Genomic DNA, 11,233 nt, shown 5'->3' with positions numbered 1-11,233 from the left:
CAGAATGATAAATGCAAATAAAACACGCCAATAACATATTACAAAGCTATTAATAGAATGAACAACGTTTGAAAACGTCTGTGGTTTGTCCTTTACATCGTCCGGCATGACTGTAATTTATATTAAATTTTCCTATTACCAATTTGAAAGATAAATCATTATTCGCTCAATTAAAGTGAGCATTATGTACATAGTGTGTACCTTAAAGTAATATGTTTGATTAAAATTTTATTTATTTATTTTTTTTTTTGTTGGATGAACGTCGCACCGAGACATTTATAGGTCATATGGCGACTTGATTTAAATTTTTAAATTTTAGGAAATGAAAGTGTTTTAAGAATCGACGCTTTACAGTGATCATTCACGATATTTCCTACCTTCCAACTCGATTCTTTTCAAGGAATTCACCAGAACAAACAAGTGACCATGTACGCTTTCGTTGATAAAAGCTATTTCTGTTAAATTGACTTTAAACTACAAACTGCATTTTTAAAGCAAAGAGAACAGTACCAACGATATTTACCAGGTACATTAAAAAGTCATACATATATAATTGTAATATGTAATTGATGAACTTATCACAGGAGAATGTGTTTAAAAGTTGATTTAATGGATCAGGGATGAAGGAGTAGAGCATCCAGCTACTGAAAAGAGGTCACGAGTTGTACGATAAAAGAATATGGAATACAAAATAAAAGAAGTCGACGCTTTCCATTCTTTTATGTATCCACTGTTGTAAGGCATAAATTTGCACCTGCCTTTCGAAAGGTATCTTGGTGAATCTCGTAATAATGAACAGTAGATTTATTCCCGTGCCTCCTCAGTGTTCTCACTGTTATTAGCAATAAATCAAATAACTGCGTGGATATATATATCAAAGAGGCATATCAAAAGTTTTCATTTTGTACTATGTATTGTGCAGGTGATAAAAGAAAAATGTTTTAGAAAAAAGAGCACTAAAATAACAGTAGTTAAGAACATTTGTTCTAAAGAAAATATTAGTTGTTTATGGTTAAGTACAGTCTTTTTGTTATGCATGTAAACTCCGCCTGTTTTCATTCATTTTCACAATTTTCTAGATTACTATTTATATGTGTTTCACGTTTTGAAAAAAAAAAATAATAAGAATGAAAGACTGTGGGTGAATTCCGTGACAATGTCAGAATCACTTGTATTTCTATTAAATATTAATTTGCCAATTCAGGGTCTAAACACTCTGAGAAAGGTTAATTGAAGTAGCTGAAGGGTTAATTTAAAAAGGTATCCTTTCGGTACGTGAAATCAAGGCTCAAGGCTCAATTATTGTAATTTTGAAATACCGTTTTAATGACCTATTCCAGTCAGAACTTGTGGTTTGATACAGTGTTTTGTTACAATAAATAAGTAATTAATAAATAAAATTGGGATTTTGGAAGCATTTTCATTTGTTTTGTTGATAAGCGTGTCGCGAATGACTTTGAACATTATTTATCTTAAAACATAATTGAAATGACCCAACATTGGTCTTATAACCCAAAGTTGCAAGCGTTATGTGTTTAACAGAAGTAAAGTAAAAGAATGTTGTTTTTTTAAATTGTAAAAGCTTTTTTCGTTCAGAATGTTTATTTTTATGTTTGAAAAAAAAAACAAAAACAACAACAGCATTATTTTCAATAATTACTCTTATAACAAAGATACAATAAATGTCACAGTTTACAGTTTTTGCAAGTATGAAGTACCATAATCATATCTTTTATAAGTATGAATGCTTATCTTCTGTTTTATAGTTACATAAAATGAAACGTTGAAATTGCATGTTTAAATTTATTATCCTGTTCGGGAATGATTTATTGCCTACAAAAGTTAGCGCACTGGGATGGTACAAGTATTACATTTTCTAGCTTTAGTATTAAAATATTGACAACAACAGGCCTTACATAACATTCATTAAGGGGTAATTGTTGAGGCAGAACAAGGCTCTCTCGAGTTACCGCGTCAACTGTCACCCGAGAGCCGGATATTACCATCCATACTTACAGTGATGTAATCTTTTTCTTGCGTTCCATATTCAACAGGTAGTATTAAAATAAAAGCAGTAACAACAGCGTTTGTGATGCTTGATGAATCTATCTTGTACGCCACTGAGTTTGGGAATTTCATAAATTCATCTATTTTATGATTAAATATACATTTAGTCTAAGATACGATTACTAGTGACGATTCAGTTTTCCTGACTACCGGTGACTCTTGTAATGTCCTGCTGTTTTAGGCTCTTTGCACTACAACAAGAGTTCATCGAACACGAAATGCCCCCCTTGATGCATGGAACAGAGATTATATGCTCACTGTAAACAAAAGTTCTACTGTTCTGGCCCAATCTGACCTTGACCTTTAAACTATTAACCAAACAATAGATCACAGAGTGGTCTTGGCAGCGACCACTGAGCCTTTTTTGAATGTTCCAAATTCCAAGACTAGCTCAAGATCAAAATCAAGGTCAAATTTCATTTCGGTATAAAACACTGTGCATGTGGTCCAAATTTGAAAGCTGTGGCTTGAGAAATGTGAAAGTAGGTCACTAGATCAATTTCAAGGTCAAAGTTCATTTCGGTAGACAGAACTATGCATGTGCTTCAAATTTGAGAAATGTGAAAGTAGATGCTAGGTAAAAATCAATGTCAAATTTCAATTCAGAACACAAAAATATGCATGCAATCCAAATTTGAAGCATGAAGCTTCAGAAATGTAAAAGTATGTCACTAGGTCAATGTCAAGATCAAAGTTCATTTCGGTACACAAAGCTATGCATGTGGTCCAAATTTGAAGGCTGTAGCCTGAGAAATTTGAAAGTAGGTCACTAGGTAAAAATCAATGTCAAATTTTATTTTGGAACACAAAACTATGCTCGTGGTCCAAATATGAAGCCTGTACCTTCAAAAATGTGAAAGTAGATCACTAGGTCAATAACAAGGTCAAAGTTTTTTTCAGTACACAAACTTATGCATGTGGTCCAAATTTGAAGGATGTAGCTACAGAAATATCAAAGTAGGTCACTAGGTCAATCTCAAAATCCAAGTTCATTTCGGTACACAAAGCTATACATGTGGTCCAAATTTGAAGAATGTAGCTTGAGAAATGTGAAAGTAGGTCACTAGGTCAAAATCAAGGTCAAATTTTATTTCGGAACACAAAACTATTCATATGATCCAAATTTGAAGCCTGTACCTTCAAAAATGTAAAAGTAGGTCTCTAGGTCAATAACAAGGTCAAAATTTAATTCGGTATAGAAACCTATGCATGCGGTCCAAATTTGAAGGCTGTAGCTACAAAATGTGAAAGTAGGTCACTAGGTCAAGAGCAAAGTCAACTCATGTCAAGGTTCTTGCCACTTAAAACAATACATGTGGTCCAAATTTGAATGATGTAGGTTATAGACATGAAGATTCTAAGTTTTTCCCTATATAAGTCTATATAAACCATGTGACCCCCGGGGTGGGGCCATATTTGACCCTAGAGGGATAATCTGAACAACCTTGGTAGAGAACCACTAGATCATGCTACATTACAAATATCAAAGCCATAGTCTTTGTGGATTGAACACGAAGATTTTCAAAGTGTTTCCCTATATAAGTCTATGTAAACCATGTGACCCCCGGGGCGGGGCCATATTTGACCCCAAGGAAATAATCTAAACAACCTTTGTAGAGAACCACTAGATTTTGCTTCATACAAAATATCAAAGCCTTAGGCCCTGTAGTTTTGGACAAGAAGATCAGAAACCGTTTAACTGTTCCTGGCAATTGTGACCTTGACCTTTGACCTAATGACCTCAAAATCAATAGGGGTCATCTACTGGCAAGACCAATCTCACTGTCAATTTTCTCGACAATAGGCCTCAGCGTTCTTCAGTTATTGCCCGGAAACCGTTTTAATGCTCACTGACACTGTGACCTTGAACTTTGACATACTGACCTCAAAATAAATAGCGATCATCTGGTGGTCATGATCAACCTCTCTATCAACATTCATGATCGTAGGCCCAAGCGTTCTTGAGTTATTATCCGGAAACCGTTTTGCTGTTCAGGGTCACTGTGGCCTTGACCTTTGACTTACTGATCTCAAAATCAATAGGGATCACCTGCTAGTGATGACCAACCTCTCTATCAATTTTCATGATCCTAGGCTTAAGCATTCTTAAGTTATCATCCGGAAACTGTTTTACTAATCAGGGTCACTGTGACCTTGTTCTTTGATATATAGATCTCAAAATCAATAGATGTCATCTGTTATTGATGACCAACCTCCTTAACAACTTTCATGATTCTAGGTCTAAGCGTTGGTGTATTTGTCTACTATGTATACACTTGCCTTTATTAAAGCAAACGCAAATTGGAATAAAAACCTTTAAAACAGAAGTGCAACAGTATTCCTTATAATCATTGCAATATTTGTTTTGAAGCGATAAAATCTCTTGATAATATTGTTAACGCCCTGCTGTCCTACAATTGTATAATATCCTTTCTTCAGTGATCATATTTTCGAAAACATTATATTTCAACCGTTTCAACGTGGTTACTCTTATACACTTACCATCAGAACATTAAATGTAAATGTGGTTTAAAGATATTACTTAAATTAAAGAGTCATTTATTTTCATTTGATTGACCAGAATTTGTTTATCTGTACAACTGATATTATTACACGGGCTTCAATATTTCTTAAATAGCCTAATCCATTTTAGACTTCTCTAGCAATCTTGATAGTCTCCGTTTATATTGTTGCACACATTACGCTAACGCTGCCAACTGAAGAATTATGTATTTCAATTCGCCTGAATAACATATATTATTGATACAAGATATATTTATCAAATTATCAAGGTCTTCGATTGGATTGCCGTCTAATTTATTTGGTTCAGAGTTCAGATGCGCTGAAATATCTGAACGATGAACCAGCCGTGGTAAATTATTCGATAAACCTCGAGAAGGCATTGATTGTTGTTATTCTTTCAAGTCCAAATCAATATTTTGATTAAAAGCATCAAAGCATACTGGACATCACTTATACGGGTAATAATGGACCAAGTGCCATGCGGCAATTTGACGTCATAATTGACGTCATAATATTCCATTACCGGTCCGCGCGTTAACCGTTGGTTGTTGCAGAATATACAAAGCTTGACATTTTTCTTCTTTTAACTGGCAGTCAAACTGATGAGTGTTGGAATTCAAAATCCCTTCAGCGGAATTAATGCCATTATTTTCAGTTTAACAATGTGAAGATAAGTACAACGAAAAACAGGGGTGTTCGTCTTTAAAATCAGAGTTATGGGACTTGCTATATTTACTTCTACCCTTCAGTGAAGTCAAAGTTATTCCTTTACTGTTTGAATTAGTAAAAAGAACAAAAAAGTAAGATTACTTAATCATAATTCAGACAGAGTTATTAGTAGTATAAGATTTAATGTAAAAAAGATGAAGTACAACTAGAAAGGGAAAAAATTTTGTATTAAAAGGAGCAGGATTTCAAGAACCTGTTACGACTTCATTATATACACACACGTTAATGTAACGTTCCAATGAGATTCATTTATTTAGTAATATAAGGAAAACCATGCTTTTCGTTCCTTGAAATTTAAAGAGGGGAACATTTAAGTATATATGGAACTTGTGTATATTATGGTCCTACAATTATGTGAATACACTGTCAAGTATATTCATAGGTTTTACTGAAGAAACTGCCCTTTAGTAAATTTCCTTTGTACAAAAAGAGGTCTTAAAGACTTTGTCAAAAAAGGCACTGATACATGTATGTGATGTATCATAATGATCTTTCTGTTATGATCCTTACACCACATTGAATGTTTAAAATGTGAATGAAACTAATACACTTCTTCATCAATTTGACTGTAATTGTGTAGGTACTAATAATGATAATGTAGCAATATACGATAAAAATTTAATTACGTGAGTATACGAACGACATTGGTGTTTTGCAGGTTTTTCAGAGTAGATACAGTGATATAAAAGTTCAAAATTACTTTAAATACCGTACGTCTGAGTAAAGTTAATAAGTTCTAAGCCGTAATAGGTCACACGCGCTGCTTGAAGTCCCGCATGAAATTTAGATATAATAAGTCACAGTTCGTCACCTCAACGCAGCAAAGTCGTAACTTATTATCAATCCGATCATAAAATGAACTATCACGACTTTGTTGCGTTGAGGATGTCACAGCATTCATCTTTGTAAACAATCTGATAATTAGCATGCCGAGCATGCAACGATCAGCTGCAAAATGCATTCTAATTCAAGGCGATGGTCATTTACTACATTAAACATTTTGTTAAGCACAATGGGACTCTGTCTGTACCACGGCTACGTCAATACCTTTAAGCACTTAATTTCTACTGACTTTATTATCTATGGAATAGTTTATTGCTACTTACACTGTAATATTCACTCGCTTTTTACAGATAGCATCTTTAAGCTGCACTTTCCCAGTCCAGACCTTCTTTCTAGATACATGTAAATCGCCTATTCTAGTGATTTGTTCGAGAACAATAATTATGATTTTCTAAACAATATTAACTCTAACTGAAATTGCCTCAATGCCTATGTTAATGTCTCATATTCTTTTTTTAAAACATGCGAAATGATTCTGTTGTCCATGTATATGATACTTTAATGTAAGCATTATTAATTTTTTAACATTTGATTTAAATGAGGATGAATATCTTTATCTTAACTTTTAAGTACAGCTGGAAGGAATTTCGTTCACAGATGTTTTTAATAATATATCAAGCTTCTTAGAAATTAGATCAGTACAATTTCTTGTCTTAGATACTAAAGTTTGTTGAAGTTACACAAATATCTAAGTGCTTACCATAGGTAATATTTCTATGACGGCTAAAGTGATTAAAAAATATGTTATGTAGAGATTATTCTTAACCCAAATAGTTATCTTATTCAGCCGAACAATAAGTGCGGTTTTATTGTTAAGCTTGCTGACATGCGCTGTGTAAATACAAATGGAGTGGTAATTGATTTTTTTTTACTTAGATAAGACTTATAGTACTTGCATTTATCTTTCATGAATTAAATTTATGACAAGATAATCTATGTATACATTCTCAGATTTTAGAGTGTGAATTTCCGGTTGTATCGGCATTTTTTAAGCATGATTTTAGTATATGATGTGCAGAGTAATCTGACCTGAGAGACAGAGCGATGTTCAATAGAGCCGTTTTAGTTTCAAATGTACCTTTAAAGTGGAATGTGGCTAAGTTCGAAGGTTTGAGGTTCCGTTTCAACGTTTTGGTTAAAACAGAATTCAGCATATTCCTGATTTAAGCATTTTTTCAATTTGAACCTGTAACTGTCTCAGCCAAACTTCCTGTTGACGTCAATTTTTGATAAAACGTAATTTCATGCCTTTCACACTGTGTTCGAATAACTTTCTATCCAGTCATAAAATCAGAACGATGAAATTAGTTCAAAATCGGTGAAATACTGCAAATAATATGCTGTAAATGATACATTGTTCAAAATACAGCACGTTAGCAGGTTTAACTTAATATTTTCATAAGTGATAAACTTTTATTCTAAACATGTCTTCTTTGTTGATTACCTGACTTTGAAATTCGTTTCATTCCCATGATTTCATGTTGAAGTTACTTAAGCTCTACAGATGATTCATATAGATATTTTAATGATATATACATGTCATAAAATAAGTTAAACGGAATGCAGTTAGGCGAACGTATCGTTCATTAATTTTGCTCACAATTTTTCAACGTCTATGTAAGATTTAATACTTATGCCATACATCAAAGACTTTTTAAATCTTCACGCACAAGGCAATGATTACAGCGATATGTTTTATATTACACTCTTAACTATCGGTGTAATGTCATTCAGGTGAAGTCTGTTTGTTATCATTTTTGTGTACATACATAACTCTTTTCTGATGAAAGATCAAAACAATATCACAAAAGAATATTGAATAGCTACTGGGATCACAAAGCTCATTCAATACCTATGTAAGAGTTACGCTCAAGACGGTGTCGCGTGTGTCGGATATTTTGATTCACCTTACAACAATATGACAGTAACGCGTTGCTGTTGCAACACCTTTTTTCCAAGTTTGTTTTTGCTCTACCGTATCGTTTGTATCTGCAAAACCTGTTATAATACTCGTTTATTATATGTATTCATTATATTATAATCGTTTTCTTAGTTTTGCAGATATACTTCACATCTGTAAAACTGGTTTACAAAAATTCTGTTTAGAAAACTATATCATGATTTCTGGTTTTGTTGTTGTATGTAACGTCACACTAATTACATCTTTGGAATTTTGGACATATGGCGACTTTGCTTTTATATATCGTGGTTGTGTTTTATGCTTCCAAATTCACCTTTTCACATATTTCATCTCCAGTTGGAGGAAACAGCCAAATGCACCTTCTCATATTATTTCATGCACGGGCTGGTACTTAGACAGAACTCGTGAATCAGATTGGTGATTTGACTTAAAAGCATGGGCACAAGTCCTATAAGTTCACTTTTCTTGCATGTATACAATAGAGTGGAAAAAAGAAAAAAGGTTTAAGAAACAATCGCATATGTTTTCACAATAAAGACACTTAGGATAATATTCGTAGGTGTATGATTTACCCTCAAACATTTTTTATCAGCTTATTTAATGTCAAAAAGTGAGCTTATTCCAATCCGATCATAAAATGAACTATCACTGAGTATTTTGTAGTAAAGATACTAAAGTTTTGTTTGTTGCATTTATAAACAGGTGTTGTAATACATGACAGGCAGAATTAGTAAAGATGTAATTATATTGATCTGTGTTACCTATACCTAAGTAATTTATTGGCTCTAAATGTTTTACTTTATACAGGCTGGTATTTTGTCATGAATTTTATAGCTGATCTCAAAGAGAAATCACGGTATTCTCTTGCGAAGCCGGCTAAAAAACGCCTTTTTATAGGTTACTGACCGTTCTAAGGTGGTGCAAATATTTCAAGCTTGCCTTTGCGTGTTAAAAATTTTAATGGTGTTTCTTCCCTTCACCCATTGAATGTTTATGCGCCAACACTTTGTATATCTCTCGTTTTACTTACGCTTCTCTTTAAAAGGATACCAATACACATGACGTGGTCTATGATTTGTTTTGCTTACGCTCACTTTGGCTATTATAATCGCCAGTATTTACGTTCTTCGGCTTGCTTGTCAAACAAATTTTAAACTATTTTAAAACAGATAATTATTTTTGAACCATGCTGACCCGTAAGATAGAACACACGCTGAATAGAATTATTTAAGAAAAGTTATTTATGCCAAATTATTGCGGTCAGTGCATCCTTAAATAACACTTACGCTTAAAATTTATTGCTCTGTCTAAATATTATCAACGAATTAACGGCTGGTATTTTATTATAAATATTATCTGCATCTTCATGAATATGTGGCATCAAATCGAAAACAACGATCAATGCTTCAAGTGTGTGTTGATAAGTCAGGGGTAGTTATTGAAATAACACCTCTGTGTGGTATGTACACCATATTTTCAGGTTTCAGGAATCTTGACTGGAAATTGCAACATACCTGTCAATATGATATAGTACCGCCTGCCACATACTGTAAAATCTAGAAACGCTCTTATTTTTATTACCAAAATCGTTTACATTACGATATTCGAATGCTTACGGTACTCAAAACACGAGTTAATGAAATTATATAGATTATGGTGTCAGACACTTAACATTCACTTAATAACGTCTAAGTGTACCAAGTAACTCTTCGAGATCTTTACGTGGCGCATAACGGGCAGAATCATGCATCTTTTTAAAAGTACATTGTTCTATTGCAGTGTTTCCTCGGTTAGGTTGATTAAAGTCAGATCGATACAATTCTGGCCTTTTGGCGGCTTTCCAGCTTTTAATTGTAAACGGAGACCCCAAGTACGATACCCACCCTGGCGTGGTTAGGCGTTCTTAGCAACCATACATGTAACTGAAATATGGAATATTTGTATGTTTATAAGGTCGCTAGGGCCCGCACATGAAGTGTTCGTTCAAGAATTGCATATGAAATTTACATTAACTGCGATTTTCTAAAATATTTTCAAACACGTTTTTGAAAATGTAACGGATAATTATGGTTTCATATTTTGTGTTTTGCTCATTACAATGTTGTCTTTTATATGTGTGTATAAGTACGTTACTTTTATGTTGCTTGATATCGAAAGAGAGGCAAGTCATATACGATCAGAATACAATTCCTGTGCAATGAAAATAGTACTGTGTATTTAGTTTAAATGAAATAGCGCTATTATTTTAACTATAATTAACTCATTTAACTGCAAAAAATGCGTTAGTACCGAAATGACCATTACCACTTCTGAATAAACATGATGTTAGACGAAGGATAAAAATAATTCAGATGTTTTATCATATTGCATACATGAAATAATTATAGTATTTCATACGACTTCTTTTACAAACGTATTATGTGACTTCAGAAATCTTAAAGGTTCACTATCAGCGCTTTCAAATTCCTCAGTTCGATGTATTTCACATGATATATAAACACAACAGCACTGTTAATTCTGAAAACATTTAATTTAACACTAAAACAAATGAAATACTATTTTATTCAGTTAAACAATTAACACAGATTTGAGGTATTGCTTTAAGCCCGTGTAATTTTGTGTAACAATTAACACAGATTTGAGATATTGCTTTAAGCCCATGTTATTTTGTGAATTGTCAAATAGTGTCAATATTTTATCTGAAGTAAAATATCTGAACTTTTAGAGCATTACATTTTCAAAATTCACGACAATTTAAAAACAGAAACAACTCCGGATTAAAACAGTTAAGCATGTTAACATAGATGCCATACATATTTAGATTGTACACACCTTCTTTCAAAAACTCTTTTCAGTGTGTCTAATTGTCATATTTAAGTGTGAAATAAAATTCAGAAATGTTTGCAGACTGATGCGATTCCAGAATTGCTTAACGCTTTGTATATGCCCTCTAAACATGTATAGTTACTATAAAACCAAAACTTGATAGCCTAGGAAAAGCCAAAATAATATTTAACGATTTTAGAAATATGTACGAGGAAACTTAATCTTAGCTGTGGGTCTCTTCTTTGTTTCAAACCAGTATTTCTTGACTGACAGTAATGATACACGTTACATAACGCAATACCTATTTCGATGTTTAATACAAAA

This window comes from Mercenaria mercenaria, chromosome 14 (genome assembly GCF_021730395.1).
Source record: "Mercenaria mercenaria strain notata chromosome 14, MADL_Memer_1, whole genome shotgun sequence".
Taxonomy (NCBI): Eukaryota; Metazoa; Mollusca; class Bivalvia; order Venerida; family Veneridae; genus Mercenaria; species Mercenaria mercenaria.
The sequence above is the reverse complement of the archived record's forward strand: the minus strand, read 5'-3'. Positions refer to the sequence as shown.